The sequence below is a fragment of the Gouania willdenowi genome, chromosome 14 (assembly GCF_900634775.1).
Source record: "Gouania willdenowi chromosome 14, fGouWil2.1, whole genome shotgun sequence".
Classification (NCBI taxonomy): domain Eukaryota; kingdom Metazoa; phylum Chordata; class Actinopteri; order Blenniiformes; family Gobiesocidae; genus Gouania; species Gouania willdenowi.
Window position 1 is genome coordinate 1,257,654 of NC_041057.1, and position 14,994 is coordinate 1,272,647.

The 14,994-nt window shown below is 40.4% G+C and overlaps 1 pseudogene; it reads left to right on the top strand.

Annotated features, from left to right (window-relative positions):
* The first annotated feature begins 2,068 nt into the window (after positions 1 to 2,068).
* Positions 2,069 to 12,040, top strand: LOC114475892 (vacuolar protein sorting-associated protein 37D-like; annotated as a pseudogene).
* Positions 12,041 to 14,994: the final 2,954 nt, after the last annotated feature.

Genomic DNA, 14,994 nt, shown 5'->3' on the forward strand with positions numbered 1-14,994 from the left:
TGAGCTTATTATAGCTTCATTATCATCCAAAGCTGAAGATATTTCTCACATTATTTACAGTTTGTTGTAGTTGTTATGCTCGTGTTCAGTTGAAGCTCCTCATACATTAACCCTGACGTTGTTTAGACACGTTTTTTTGGGGGCTTTGTGGTGACCTTAGCTTTAAGCTATTCCACATCCTCCTCTGTGGTATGTTCACACACACACACACACACACACACACACACACACACACACACACACACACTGGGTCCCGCCCCCTCTCAGTCTAGTGTTTCTGTTGCCTTGCAGAGTGTCCGACTGACGTCCACTCATCTTAAACTTAGCTCCTCTGATTTTGACCTTCAGCCCCATTTAAACCCTGTCCTCCTTTTATTCATTCACTCATTTTGTATTATTTACTACAGTAGACACAATGACATGTAAAATAGATCTGTTCCTGTCCGTAGTCACTGATATATTAAGAATAGATTTGCTCCTAAAAGTACAAACAAGAACCAAATTCTCCATTAAGTCAAATTAACATGCAGCTTCACAGTTTAAGTAGTTAGCTTAGCATGTAACAACTAGTCCCACATGTTTGGTTAGCTTAGCATGTAGCAACCAGTCCAACATGTTTCGTTAGCTTAGCACATAACAACCAGTCCCACATGTTTGGGTTCCCTAAGCACATAGTGACCAGTCCCACATGTTTGGTTAGCTTAGCATGTAGCGACCAGTCCACATGTTGGGTTAGCTTAGCATGTAGTGACCAGTCCCATATATTTGGTTAGCTTAGCACGTAGCAACCAGTCCACATGTTTTGTTAGCTTAGCACGTAGCAACCAGTCCCATATGTTTGGTTAGCTTAGCACATAGCTGTGCTGGCTGAGCAGGCTAAAGGGGCGGGGCTGGTTTTGATACATCCTGTGTTAAAAACGCTTAGCTTTAGATGTTTTGTTTTGGACAGTTTCCTGAAGCTCTTTATTATCTCAGACCAATGCTAACGTAGCAGCTAGCGGCGATGATAACAGCAGTGTGGATTAGTCATCCTTGCAACATGAAAGATGTGGAATGAAGAGAGGAAGAAGCTTGGTTCTCACCCTGGGGTCAGGCCTGCAGCTGATTGGCTGATGGACGGGTTAGTGTCAAAACAAAGGCGTGAGTTGATGTTTGAAGGATGTGACGTTAACCTTCTACTCTGAAGGAATCTGAAGCTTCAGGGTGTGTACGTGCACTCGCGGTAACTGGTAACAGTCTGATTTTATTTGAAAACACAGACTTGTTAGTTTTCTGGTTTGTATCATTAACACTTGACGTGTTGTTGTTTTTTAATCTGTCGCTGTCGTCCGTGTTGTAGTTGTTTTTGTTATTTTTGTTGTTCATATAGTTTGTATTTGTTTTTTAATTTTGTTGCCGTGGGTTCTTGTCGTTTATGCTCTTATGTCTCTGTTGTTCTTCTTTCTCGCTGGTTTGTGACGTTAATGGTGAGAAAGTAAGGGCCTGACGTGTGTCTGAGGTAAGTTGAGTTCAGGATTTTGCTGAAACAGAGGATTATTATTATTTTATTCCACAGTTTTTGTTCACGTTCCCGTGCTGTAACTGCTGTGATAGATGAACGTTACGTAACACAGATAAATAAATAAGCATGTATGAAGCAGCAGGTGATGAACGTCTCTAGTCTGACTGTTAAAAGTCAAACCCATCCTGAGGAAGGTGCTTTTTCTCAGTAAATGTGAGGATGTGTGGAGATGATAACAGACTGTGGAAGAGTTTAGAACCATTTAAACCAGAGACGCTCTGGAAATCTGTGGATTTGTTCATTTTAATTCAGCTTTACAGTCTGTGAATGTCTCTGTTCATCTTCGTCTCTTATGGTCTTCCCTGTGCTCCATCCCAGATAGGTTTATGATTTCCTTGGTCCCGCCCCCCACTCATCAATCATTAATGAAAAAACAAAGGGCTTTTGTCTTTGTTTTCTTTTTGTTGTTTTTATTTTGTGTGTTCTTGTCATTCTCTGATTTTCCTCCTCATGTGTGCATTGACCTCAGTTTTCTTCCTCAGTTCCAGGGAGCTTCAGGGTGGACCGTGAGTCGCTAATGGCCTCCAACCGGAGCCTGGCTGAGGAGAGCCTGCAGCACAGGCCCCGCCTCCACCACGGGAAGGTGCTGCTCGCGGAGAAATATCTGGAGCTGTCCAACCTGGCAACCGCCTGCTGGGAGAAACACAGTCGGCTCGGTGAGTTTGAACCCGAGTTTATGGATTACCTTCAAAATAAAACACCAGGATGTTTTGAAGCTGAAAGCAGCAGATGATGTAACTACACGTCATCAAAATAGTGTCATTTAGGGGAATTTTGTGGAATTGTTTATAGAAAAATGCAAGATTTATGAAACATTGAGTTCTTTCCACAGTTAGTAAATAAAAATGATTGCATTCATGTGATATAAGTGTAGGGGAAACAGTGAGACCCCTAAATGTTTGTGGAGTTTCACTATATATATCTATAACTTGATTATTTGGTAATTTACACAATAATCAATGTTTTCTCATTTCTACTTTCTCCTGCGGGCCGAATTAAAATGCTCTAAAAGGCCAGATTTGGCCCCCGGGCCTCGACTTTGACACGTGTTTTAGAGACACCATCAGCTCATTAAACAAGACAGAGCTACACACAATAGATCCACTCCTGTCCCCTTGTCACAGATCTATAAAGAATAGATCCGCTCCTGTCCTCTGATACAGACGTATAAGAATAGATTGTCATGTTTGTTTTGTGGTTTTCTGTGGTTATGTCTTTGTCTTTTTTTGTGTTCGTGTCCTTTGCTGGTATTTCTTCTTCTTCTCTTCTTTGTACTTTCCTGTGTTTTTGGAGTAGTTTCCTAAACATGTTATATTTCTATAGATCTATAGAGAGCTAGAGAACTTGAGGATGAGTCTTTGCAGTCGAGGATGAACTTGTTCCAGAACATTTTTTGGACCCTGAGCGTAGCATGTGTCAGTCCTGAATCTGAGACTGATCTGAGGACTTCCTGTTGGTGGGAGGCAGGGGGGCGGAGCAGCAGGGGGCGGATCTTTAGCGGGTGGCCAAGTGAATCCTTCTTTCTTTTCTAAAGCTAAAGTCATCACAAAGCAGCTCAGCTGGAGGCGCTGATGGAAGCTCAGAGGAATGTTCAACTTCCTTTTTCTGTGGATGCTTTCTAACCTCCCCAGCAACGCCGGATGGGCGGGGCTGGTCCTTCCTCTGTGGGTGGGGCTTATCCTTCCTCTGTGGAACATCTGACTCTGATTTGGAGAGAGACAGAAGCCAGGGAAGAGATGAATGAGAGACTTTAATGTCTGAGGAGATATGGGAACATTCCTGAGGAGGAATTACAGACTGAAGCTTTTTCTTCAGAAAGATTCTCACACAAACATCTTGTCCTGGTTTTTATTTTTAATGGAAACATCCTTGTAGTGACGCACAATGAATATCAGTCACAGATCAGTTTATAACGACTCTCGTCTTCGTTAACAAATACAAAACAAACACAGAAAATCCATAAACAACAAACAGACAATAAATAACACAAATGACTCCAAAACTAACACAACACTCACAAATAACAAGGTGAAATATCCTTAAATGACAGCGTTTAGAAGGAATATGAAACGGCCACAGCACATACAGTTGAGATATTTAATGCACACAGAAACACCACTAAAAGTACACAAAACTAGTCCATCTAAGTTTCATTTGTAACTGCGTTGATTAAGACGAAGGCTGCAACAACAAATCCATAAAATTGATAAAAATCGACTATTAAAAGCATTTGCAACAAATTTAATTATTGATTGTGCGATTGTTGTCACTGACCTTAACGAGTGTTTGTGTGCAGGAACGCACAAGTGTATGCACAAGTGTTTGTTTGTGCACGCACGAGTGTTTGTGTGCGTGCACGAGTGTTTCTTTGCGTGCGCGCGTGCGTGCGTGTGTGTGTGTGTGCGCATGCGTGAGACACTGTTATTTCAGTTTAATCAGCTTAAGCAGTGTTTAAATGTGCTTTATAAAATATAAAATCTGATTAATAGATTATTATAGATTATGAAAATAATTGTTAGTTGCAGCTCTAATTATAACTATTGCAAATTAAAATTTGTATGTGGATAATATGTATGTTGATATATAAAACTTTTTTATATATATATATTCTGAGTTTTGTTTTAAGAAAGAGGACTCGTAAAGACCACAGGCATCTATTTACTTTATGATTTTATTTGTCAAATTCTGTCGTGTGTTTTTGTTCAAACAAAAATACACAAAATGATGACTTTAATAATACAATAATGTGGAGGAAAAGTTGTTGAGCTCAGAAACAGAATTAACGGAATTCACTTGAAGCAGAAATGTTAAAATGATTCTGAGTAAAGTCTCTCATTCATGTTTTGAGAAAATCTCTCACATTTACACACAATCAGTCTTTATAAACAATGCACAGAGACATAAAAGTCAATTGTAACAAAATATGTGGTAATATGAAGGACTTCACATTGTGAATTTGAAGCTTTTTTGGAGACTTTCCTTTTATTTCCCATAAAAACCAAACATTTGATAATAAAGTGGTGAAGGCTGCAGTGCTCGTGCTCTGTGGGATTAGTGAGAGATTATTGCTTCTGAAAAATGGAATCCCATCATGCCTCACACTCCGACTCCAGATAAATCTCACACATCTGCCAATCATCTGGATTAACTTTGTATTTATTCAAAGTGAAGCTTTCTGCTGCGTGTCGGGATTAAATGAACTCTGTTAGGAAATGTTTAACGCCTTTAAATCAAAGTTAAATTTGATAATATTCTGGGTCAGATGATCAAACACTGGACTTTTCTGTCATCATTTTATCCTCAAAACAGCCTTTTGTTGAGTTAAAAAAGGATAAAAAATGATAAACGGTAAACAAAGACAACATATTTTCTGAGATTAGTTTTTAAAACTTTTATATATTTGTTAATGTATTATTGTCATCATTTTTAGTTTTTATGTGTGTTTTTACATTTAAAAAAAAAAAACTTGTAATTATGATGTTGATGTAAATGTTGCAGCATTAGCTAAACATCTTTTCCTGTGACTTTCTCACCTTTAGACGTGTGATTGTTGGATTTCTCAGCGCTGCACAGCTCTGTGGTTTCCTGTGTGTGTGTATGTGTGAGATAAACTGTGTGTCTTTGTGTGTCCATGGTTGAACCTGACACCAGAGCGTCCTCACACAGAACAAAACAGCTCTCGTTTGGTCGGGGTTTTCCCGCTCTCTCTCTCTCTCTCACACACACACACACACACACACAGTTAGTGCATGTGTGTGTGTGAGAAAATCTGACGGATGCTTTATCCTTGTTAACGCATCGATTCAGTTGATGGATAAAATCCTGGAGAATCTTTTCTGTTGTGTGTATTTTTGTATTTATTTGGTTTTTTAATGTATTTTTGTTATTTTGTTTTTATTTTTTTGTGTATTTTTGTATCACAGACTGTATAAAGATGGACGGGACAAGCTCCCCAATGAAGTGAAGCTTTTATTCTTAGAGCTCCCCCTGCTGACTGACTGCAGTATAGGTCATAAACTCCGCCTCCTCAATGATAACAGATGGGATGTGGGTCAAACTGTAAAGTTAAAAAACTCTGCTGTGATCATTAGTTATTTTAATTTTTTGTGAAGTTTGTTTTAAATAAATTATTTGAGGTTGAAAAACGGGATTTGACGTCATATATGACGATGATTGACAGCCTCAGGTCTCTTTGTGAATAGCAGTTACATCGTGAAGGAACTCCGTTTTTTTAGTTCTTAGTGGTGTAACAATACATCCATCCATATCGATACATCGATTCTTTAATTAACGATCCAATTACATCGATGCACAATGAAAACATCGTCATCTTTAAGATGAAATTCACATAGTTTGTGCCACCATTTCCTGCGCGGGGAGAGCGACACATTGTTTGAAGTGAAGGAGAAAAAAAACCACGTGAGGTAAAAATGATCAACTATTTATCAATAAATGAAATAATAATAAAAACGCAGTGATGCTGATTTTAAGATGATAAGAATTAGGTTGAAGAAGGTTGTTTAGCTAGTGGTTTAGCATGTACGTTAGCGCTCAGACACACAAACTGAGATCTGATACTTTCAGTAATAAATGTGTTTATTTATAATAACTCCTCACAACAAACAGCGTCTGTTCATGATCATATCTTTGTATGATTAAAAACGTATCGCACCGTAGCAGTTTAAATAAAACTATTTTATACTTTTTATCACTCACACAATTCAAAGTCTAACACTTTGTTAAATGTCACAGAATGATGTTTATTTAATGCCTGAAAGATCTTAGAAATAAATAAAATGCTTAAATCATATTTCAGTTGTTTTTTGGGAGTTGATAAACATGTAAATGATTGTGTGAGATGAGCGTATGATATCACATCATATTGATCGCAGGCTTGTGAATCAAATCGAATCGAAATCGTATCGTGACAGATTTTACAAACAAACATCGTATCGGCGTCCAAACATATCGACACGGTATCGTATCGTGATTTCCCCCCTAGTGTGAACTAGTACTGACCTCTATCATCTGATCATCTGAACAAGATGTTGGAACGTAGCTGGTGCTACGTAACACATCAGAACAGCACACTAAAGAGGCGGGGTGTGTTACAAGGGCTCCTCCCACTGGATCCCACTGCGCAGTTACTGGCTCCAAATGACGTCAAATTTGCAAGATGGAAACGCCCCAAAGTGCCGTATTTTGGCTTCAAGAACGTTGAGTGGGAGGAGCTACAATACACACCCACTGGTCTGGACCTAATATGTGTATTTTTGTTGTTTTGTGTATTTTTGGAGTAGCTTTGTGTATTATTTTTGGTGTGTGTGGATTTTAGCATTTATTTTTTTGGTCATTTATTGTATTTTTGTTGCTTTGTTCATTTTTGTTGTTTTTGTGTGTTTGGGACCAATTGTGTATCTTTGTTGTTTTGTATACTTTTGGAGTTGTTTTGTGTATTTCTATTGTTTTGTGTATTTATTTTGGAGTTATTGATTGTATTTTTTTTGTTATTTTGTGTTTTTGTTGTATTTCTGTTTATTTTGGGGTTTTTCGGTGTCGTTTGTTGTATTTTTCAACCCATTATGTGTATTTTTGTTGTTTTGTGCATTTTTCTTTATACTTTAGTCATTTATTGTATTTTTGTTGCTTTGTTAAAATGTTTATTTTTTGTTTTATGTATTTTTGCAGTTATTACGTGTATTTTTATTGTTTTGTGTATTCGTTGTTGTTTTTGTGTATTATTTAATCATATGGTGAAGTTTTGTGTGTGTTGTGTTACTTCTTGTCGTTGCTCTGTGTGTATTTGTGTTTCTCTGAAAAAGAGACGCTCGGCCATTTGCTCTCGTTGAAACTCTCCGACCTTTGACCTCTGCTGAGGCTCCTGCAGGTCGGCCCCCAGTGTAGCGCCTATTATTTCTGACATCTACATTTCAGCTCGTACGGCCTGGGCTCCCTCACTGTGAGGCTCTGAGTTGCAAAAAATGACAACAAAATTATTGAAAAAAAAAACAAGTGAAATGACATCATAAAATAAGTTTTTATTTAATGATGGCATTTGGAAAGAATATGAAACTGACGCTGCACAGACTGTCAGAAAAAGCCCTGAAATAATCCACACAACACCAACACAAAAATACACAAAATACAACAAAAACACACAGCCGCATCAAAATTACACAAGAAATCAAAAAAAAATAGACAATAAAAAACACCAAAAACCACAATAAAATGATACAACAGACAAAACCGCAAAAATGCAAACAAAACGATTTTGAAACAAAAAGTCCAAAAACAGAAGAAAATTATATAAAATTGCTATAAAAAAAACTACAGAACAATGCGATCGCACAAAAATACCAAAAAGAAACAAAGACGAGAATAAACACAAATACTTCAGAAACACGCAAAACTACATCAAAGCTAAACAGAAAACACCAAAAATATGCAAAATTACTTTTAAAATTAGAACAAAAATATGCAAAATTCCTAAATAAAACATAAAAAGGCAACATTACACAAAATAACATTAAAATTAAACAAAAATTCTGAAAATCATCACAAAAATATGGAGTCTAATTAAACCTTCATTTGTAAAGATTAAAGTTTTTTTTAATCCATGAAGTAGGACAAAACTCTGTGAAATGACATCTCTGTTACATTTTAATGCTTTTAATAATTCTCAGAAATCAAGGCTTTTTTTAGGTCTCATTTATCAAATTTTTATCATTAATTATGAAAAAGCAGACAGACATCAGTCGTTCAGAATCTTTTTAAGATTTTTCCGCCACAATTTTAACTTAAAAACTAAGAAATAAGAGATAAATCTGTTTTTAAGGCCATTCTGTTACATTTCTATCATTAAATCTGAGGAAAGGAGACGTTTTAAAGGAGCTTTTTTTAAGAAAGTCCATCACGTTTTCAAGCTTAACATCAGACGAGTTATTGTCGCTTATCATTGTTTCATTTTGAAATCTGTAAAACTCAATCATTATTATCAATAAATCTGATAAATCTTCAAACGGAAGCTCTTTAGTGCAAACAAAGGAAGGCATTTCACTGAGTGTTGTCTCCTGTGTGGGGGGAGGGGCGGGGCTCAGATTATGAGAGTCATTACCCTGACCTCCATTTGGCCCCAGGCCTCCCATGAACTCAGACTGACTCGTGCAAGCAGGAGACATTTCACAGTCAGCTGATCGGAGCCTGTCGCTGTTCGTCAGCTACAAACCGCCGCCAGGCGAGCGCATGAGGGTGGGGGGGGGTATGTGGGGGCGTGGTCAGTGACAGTCTGTGACCACGTTCCCTTCAACGTTCCACAGATGGAAAAACAACGGATCGGCTTAGATTCTGTTCAGGACGAAGAGAGACTGAAAAACCAGCTGATCAGCCAAAGGTGTAGTGGTTTAACTGGTGATATTTGTACCTAGTGATGCTTTAAACAATATTAACTCAGAATAAAAACATGAATCATGCTTTCAGGTAGTTTGTCATCAGACGATGAATATTACAAAAGTAAATGTTTAGCTTTAATGTTAGCTTTACGAGGCCTAAACTCATTTAAATGAACGTGTCACCAGTTATAATGGTTACCAGGTGAGCCATAACACCACGTTTCTGACATGTACATTTTTTGTGGTTGTTTTGTGTGTTTATGTTTTTTGTGTGTATTCTGTCATTCTGTGTACTTTTGTTGTTTTCTACGTCATTTTTAATGTTATTGGAGTCATTTCTTGTCTTTTTGTATATTCTTTGGTCATTTTCTGTGTTTTTTGTGAGGTGGAGTGCTGATGTATCTCTAACTTGTAGTGGTTATAAACTGAGTGCTTCTGGGTAATGTAGTCAGTTAATTTGTGGTCAGCACATGCTCCATGTTTTCTCTGTTTCTCGCTGCACGTGCACTAATAGTGTGTGCACGTGCACTAATGTATGTGTGTGCACGTGCACTAATGGTGTGTGTGTGTGGTGTCTGTGCAGAGGCTGGAGTCCAGAAGCAGAGCCTCCAGACGGCCCAGAACCTCCTGCAGGAGGAGGTGGAGCGAGCTGAGGAGAGATCAGAGGTTAGGAACAGCAGCCGATAGCACATCAACACACTGAGAGCACGCGTGTTCACCCAACACACACACACACCCACACACACACACAGGAGTCTACAACACTGAGATCAAAGGACGGTTTCCTCCTCCTCCACGTTCCCATTAAAGAGAATTCCTACATTAGCACTATTCCTTTTCCTATTCCTAGTCTGTATGAAGGCACCAAGGTCAGAACATAAAGGAATGGTTTTCAACCACTTTCCCCACCTCATTGTCACTTTCAACCTACGTTCATGATTATTTTTTGACAATTTAACCACATTCACAATTTTTAATGCCCATTATTTGCCAGTTTAAATGAATTGTTCTCCCACTTTTAAGCCAATATTGACACTTTGAACCATTTTTACCACATTTTCTGTCTGTTTTTGCTCACAAACTTTTAACCAGTTTCTGTTGTTTTTAAAATCCCATTTCACCACCTTTTCCACCAGCTGCATTACTCCCATTTCTGACACTTCTACGTCACATTCCAATGCCTCTTCTGCACATTTTTTCCTACTTACTGAGTAAATGTTCTTGGATAACAGTGGATATTATTCAGATGAATAAATAAATGTGGTTATCACAGATTCATAGAACAATGGACCATCATTTTACTGACTTTATGGATGGACCCCAAAAATCTCTCCTTTATTCCCCCTTATAGATGGTCCTGTCTCCACATGACTGTTCTTCAATGTTCATGTCTGTGTTCAACCACATTCAGCTACAGTGGGGGTCCCTGCTCTATGGGACCTTTATTTTGGGGGTTGAAAAGGTTGAAAACCACTGGTGTGTGTGTGTGTGTGTGTGCGTGTGTGTGCGTGTGTGTGTGTGTGTGTGTGTGTGCGGGTGCGCGTGTGTGTGCGTGTGCTTCAACAGGAGCTGCTGGAGTCGTTCATGGAGGGAAACGCGAGTGTGGACTCGTTCCTGGACTTGTTCCAAAGCTCCAGGAAGTCGTACCACGTGCGTCGTGCTCAGGCTGAGAAACTACAGGAGCTGGTGGAGCGTAGAGGACAGGGGGGGAGGACCCCCAGGACAGAGGAGGAGGGGATCCATGAGGAGAAGAAGGACTGGGACCGGCCCAACGGTGTCCTCCCCCACCCTCAGGGACCTCTGAGGGTTTTTAAAGTACGCTACGGCCTCACCCCCGCCATCCTCCTCCCCCACTACCCCGTGTCCCCGCCCCCCTCCGCCCCCAGCCCATCCGACCCATCGCAGGGACACGCACACGTGCTCAGCCCGAGTGGCGAGCGGCCGCCTGCCCACGGCCAGCCAGTGGGCCTCAGGGTCATTGGACACCTGCCAGGCGGCTGGCGGGGGCCAACGGGCGGCCGGTGCGTGTGCAGCAGCTCTACAGACCCCGCCCCCACCCTCACCAGCCTGAACCTCCATTCCGATAAAGCCTGAGGTGGGGGCTGGGTCAGGACGAGAAGATCTTTGAAGATCAGTCACATGTTGGAGATGCACAGACGTTTCTACGCGTCAGCCACAAAAGAAGAAGGGCGAGTGGGTGGAGCTAAAGCGTTGGCACACAGTGGGCGGGATCAGTTTTTACATTTCCCACTCCAGCCTCTTGTTGCCTTACTTTGTCCTGTTAATTATAATTTTGAAAATGACGTGAAACGCATAAACTGGTTGTCATGGAAACCAGTGCAGTGTGAATCAGGAGTCGGCCAATATAGGATTACCAGTATGAACCAGTATGAAGAGTTAACATCCTCGTATCTGACGGTTAAAGGAGGGACAAACCTTCACTGGTGTAGTGCAGGGGTTCTCAACCTTGGGGTTGCTTCAGTGAAGCAGCTGGAGAGCCTCATGTGGCTCCTGAGCCGCAGGTTGCCGACTTGTGGTTTGACTAGTTACTGGTTTACAATGATAACTAGTCTCTGATGTTCTCTTTAAGTGTACGTTGTTGTTATTGTGACAGTCTGATACTGACTGATTCACTCATTCATTGGTTCATCAGAGAGCAGCTCCCAAAGTAAACGCACAAAATGACTCGACACTAAACAACATTAAAACAAAAATAGAAAAACACACGCAATTAGAGAAAATGAAAACTTACATATCCAAAAAGACACAAGGATGGCAGGAAAACAACAAACTGTTTCCTGTGGTAATGCTCTGATTGGTCAATATTCTAATGCTGACATGAATGTCAGGTTTGACATGTTGAAAGGAAATAATAAAACATCACTGTTAATAATGAGCAGGTGATCATTACGTGGTGTGTGTGAAGCACGTTTCTAACTGTAATAGTTCAGTTTTAAACCGTTTTCAGGACGTTTTGCATGATTGTGTGAACAGTTGAAATGTGTTTGATCAGCGTTCTGTGGACGTGTTGTGAGGATTAAACATATGATCCAATGGTTGACAGAATAAAGTGTTGGTGATAAAGCCATGTTGTCTTTATTATGAAGGTGTAATTTGACTCCAGGATCACCTCCACGTCTTTCACAGCATTTCTCATTTTCTCTCTGTGCAGAGGTCGATCATATTTCCTCTGATTGGCTTCGTTTTTCTTTTTAGCCGTAGGACAAAGAAGTCTGAAAATATTTTCCCGCCTCTGGGAATCTTCGCAGATTGTTGTGCTGATTGTGTCTTTTTCTGTATTTTTTTGGTTTCATTTTAAAGTTATTTTGTATAATGTTATTTTTGTGTTTCTTTAGTCATACACGTTTGGTTAGCTTAGCACGTAGCCACCAGTCCCACATGCTTATTAGCTTAGCATGTAGCCACCAGTCCCACATGTTTATTAGCTTAGCATGTAACCACCAGTCCCACATGTTTATTAGCTTAGCATGTAGCCACCAGTCCCACATGTTTCTTAGCTTAGCATGTAGCCACCAGTCCCACATGTTTATTAGCTTAGCATGTAGCCACCAGTCCCACATGCTTATTAGCTTAGCATGTAGCGACCAGTCCCACATGTTTATTAGCTTAGCATGTAGCCACCAGTCCCACATGCTTCTTAGCTTAGCATGTAGCCACCAGTCCCACATGTTTATTAGCTTAGCATGTAGCCACCAGTCCCACATGTTTATTAGCTTAGCATGTAGCCACCAGTCCCACATGCTTATTAGCTTAGCATGTAGCCACCAGTCCCACATGTTTATTAGCTTAGCATGTAGCCACCAGTCCCACATGCTTATTAGCTTAGCATGTAGCCACCAGTCCCACATGTTTATTAGCTTAGCATGTAGCCACCAGTCCCACATGCTTATTAGCTTAGCATGTAGCCACCAGTCCCACATGCTTATTAGCTTAGCATGTAGCCACCAGTCCCACATGATTATTAGCTTAGCATGTAGCCACCAGTCCCACATGTTTATTAGCTTAGCATGTAGCCACCAGTCCCACATGCTTCTTAGCTTAGCATGTAGCGACCAGTCCTAGATGTTTAACTTAGCACGTAGTGATAAGTCCCGCATGTTTGTTAGCTGAGCACGTAGCGACCAGTCCTGCATGTATCTTAGCTTAGCACGTAGCGACCAGTCCCGCATGTATCTTGGCTTAGCACGTAGCGACCAGTCCCGCATGTTTGTTAGCTTAGCACGTAACGACCAGTCCCGCATGTTTGTTAGCTTAGCACGTAGTGACCAGTCCCACATATTTGTTAGCTTAGCACGTAGCGACCAGTCCTGCATGTTTCTTAGCTTAGCACGTAGCGACCAGTCCCGCATGTATCTTAGCTTAGCACGTAACGACCAGTCCTTCATGTTTCTTAGCTTAGCACGTAGCGACCAGTCCCGCATGTTTCTTAGCTTAGCACGTAGCGACCAGTCCCGCATGTTTATTAGCTTAGCACGTAGCGACCAGTCCTACATGTTTCTTAGCTTAGCATGTAGCGACCAGTCCTACATGTTTCTTAGCCTAGCACGTAGCGACCAGTCCCACATGTTTCTTAGCTTAGCACGTAGCGACCAGTCCCGCACGTTTATTAGCTTAGCACGTAGCGACCAGTCCTACATGTTTCTTAGCTTAGCACGTAGCGACCAGTCCCACATGTTTCTTAGCTTAGCACGTAGCGACCAGTCCTACATGTTTCTTAGCTTAGCACGTAGTGACCAGTCCTACATGTTTCTTAGCTTAGCACGTAGCGACGAGTCCTACATGTTTCTTAGCCTAGCACGTAGCGACCAGTCCCACATGTTTCTTAGCTTAGCACGTAGCAACCAGTCCTACATGTTTCTTAGCTTAGCACGTAGTGACCAGTCCTACATGTTTCTTAGATTTGCACGTAGCGACCAGTCCTACATGTTTCTTAGCTTAGCACGTAGCGACCAGTCCTACATGTTTCTTAGCTTAGCACGTAGCGACCAGTCCCACATGTTTCTTAGCTTAGCACGTAGCGACCAGTCCTACATGTTTCTTAGCTTAGCACGTAGCGACCAGTCCTACATGTTTCTTAGCTTAGCACGTAGCGACCAGTCCCACATGTTTCTTAGCTTAGCACGTAGCGACCAGTCCTACATGTGTGAGTTAAAGTATAGAAATGTGTTATTAGTTATTTATTGTGTGTGTGTAGTTTTTAACTCTGCTGTTCTGTGCAGGTCTTTATGGGTGTTGTTAAATCGACCCAGTCTGAGTGTTTTCATTATTCATGTGACTTTGTTAGAAACAGACGAAGCCTCTTGTTTTTCTTTCCCTGGGAGGAGAAACTCCTCCTCCTCCTCACATTCATGAATATCTCATCAGCTTGCTCTTACATACGTGAAGAATTAATTACATGGTTCAGCGCTCGATGGGATGCATTAGCTCGGCTCGTTTACCTCCACAAACAAGCATGAATAAATAAATAACAGACGACTCATAAACAGGTTCACACAGCACTCCCATCTGGAGAGTTTACGACACTAGTAAAACTCTAAAACTGCTCTTTTGCTTCTTCCACCATTGGAACAACACACATTAGGACAGAGCTGCATGTCAAACTCATTTTAGTTCATGAACCAAATATAAAGCAGTTTAATCTTAAGTGGGCGAGAAAACATTCAATTTTAATAATAATTTCCCCAAGTTTGCTCTTCAACGTCTAAATGATATATAAAGTATGTAAACTTTGCCGACAATATCTAAGCAATATGTGACATATTTCAGTCCCTGCAGAATTTTTTCTTGATTTTGTAACAAATCTTTATTTAATTTTGGGAAACTATTGCAAATATTGTGGAGTTTAATTGAGTTGGTGTATTTAGAAGTTCTGAGACTGAATTATTTTGTAATTTACACCATAATTCATGTTTATTTCTGTCTTTTTTACTTACTGCAGGAGGACGAATTGGATGGTCTAAAGGGCCGGATTTGGCCCCCGGGCCTTGAGTTTGACACAGGTGTGTTAGGAGATACAAAAAGTGT